The following is a 2500-nucleotide window of genomic DNA, read 5'->3' on the forward strand; positions in this document are numbered from 1 at the left end:
AACTTATATAGATATATATATATGAATATATAGAATATATATATATATATATATATATATATATATATATATATATATATATATATAATTTTATATATATGTTATATTATATATGTATATATAATCTTTTATATATATATATATATACTATAGATAATATATATTTAGTAGCATGAGGATAAGTATACTAACTATATATATCATATTATATATAATTATTAATTATAATAAGTTATATAATTAATATATATATATAATATGTATATATATATTATATATATAATATATATATAATATATATATATATATATCCACACGTATATATTTCATTACCTGACTACAGTCGACCGCGTTCTAATTATAACCTTGCACGATATACCCCAATAAAATGAAAAATGAACAAAATAAAAAAAAAACGCTCTGTACTTCCCAAACAACAGCTGTCCAAATATATATTAGCTTCCAGTTAAAAAAAATTCCACTTAGGCCAAATATTTAGACAATTGCAATTTCGTCCGGTCATTTGTAAATTCGGAATTTTCGGGCGGCTGGTGGTTGTGTTTACTCCTCAATTATTTATTTATATTTTCCACCCACGTCCATCTGGCGATCATTGCTGATTCAGGGAATAACTAAACGTACTGTCTGCACTAAATTGATTTAATGAGATGTATATCAAAATATATCTTATTCCATTTTTAAGCTGACATAAAAATTTTTTTTTAAGTCAATTCAGGCAAGAAGTTATATAACATTTGAGATCTCTCATTTTTCTTTTATTTTTAAAGATCAAAAACGACAAATCTACGTTGCAATCGATTCGTTCAGTTTTCGTTACTTTAAAGTTAAAAATAATTCATTTGAGGCATCTCAGAAGGTAAATAAATACCTTCTTGCCTGAACTGACTTCAAAAACAGTTCTTATATTTATAGGAGATTTATTAACTGTTCATTTAGCATCAGCGTTATGTACATATAAGTAAAGATATTTCTCTATTAGAAATTCTAACTGTTAAGGCATCTTCGTACTGAATTTGGAATATATATATATATATATATATATATATATATATATATATATATATATATATATATATATATATATATATATATATATATATATATATATATATATGTATATATATGTGTGTGTGTGTGTACGTAGTTTATATTTATTTATTTATATTCAAATACATTTATGTGAGTGTTTTATATTTATGTATGAAATTCTGTTTCATTTTGATTATCAATGGTAGTTTATGCTTGTCGAATTGTGAGATATATATATTATATATATTATATATATATTATTATATATATATATATATATAATATATATATATATATATATATATATATTTATATTTATAAGTAAACTGCGAATAACGGAAAACGTGAAGATTACTAACGAGAAGAATGAGAGAGAAATGAACCCAAGTAAATAAATAAATAATAAATAAATAAATAAATAAATAAAACAGACGGTCCATTCGTCTCTTACTGACCCCCGTCCAATATCAATCGTAAACTTGACGCACCAATAACTCGGACTCTTGAAAAGGGTCATAAAGCGACGAATTTGGAATTTTACGACAGGGATAAATAAGAATAAAGTCCAGGAAATGAAAAATACAAATAAAGAAGTTTTTTTTTGTTTATTTCAGTTTCTTAAAATAGAATAAGAAATATTTTGATATATTGCTCATCAAGACGAATTGATTTGAAAGGGTCATAATGTGTTAAATTTTGCATTTTATGACAGAGACAGATAATAATAAAGCCAGGGAAATGATAAATGCAATTACTACGCCTCTTTGTATTTCAGATCATAAATGGAATATGATATATTTTTATATATTTATTTATTAAACCTAATTGGTCAATGGATATTCAAATGGAAATAAGAAAAAAAACATTTTCTGCTTCAAAATGGAATAAGATATATTTTTTATTGAATTAACTTGAAAGATATATTTCCAATTGCATCAGCCTGATAGATATATTTATTATTACATCAACTTCAAAGATATATTTATTATTGCATCAGCTTGATAGATACATTTATTATTGAATCAGCTTGAAAGATGTATTTATTATTACATCAGCTTGATAGATTCATTTATTATTGAATCAGCTTGAAAGATGTATTTATTATTGCATCAGCATGAAAGATATATTTATAATTGCAGTAGGTTGATAGATACATTTATATTGCATCAACTTGAAAGATATATTTATTTATTTATTAAAATAAATTATATATTTTATATATTTCTTCTCAGACCTAATTGATTACAGGACATTCAGTTATTTACCGAATCAACAATAACACACTGACATCATTTCGGGTTGAAATTTTCAATTTTTTGACAATTCTTCATTCATAAAATTCATTCATTACGAATGACGCAATTTGAGATTGGCTTTGCAACAAGATGAGAGATTTATTTATGCGAATGACTTAATCGTCTATTCTAACATTTCATTTATCACAGGAGAC

The sequence above is a fragment of the Macrobrachium nipponense genome, chromosome 20 (genome assembly GCF_015104395.2).
Source record: "Macrobrachium nipponense isolate FS-2020 chromosome 20, ASM1510439v2, whole genome shotgun sequence".
NCBI lineage: Eukaryota > Metazoa > Arthropoda > Malacostraca > Decapoda > Palaemonidae > Macrobrachium > Macrobrachium nipponense.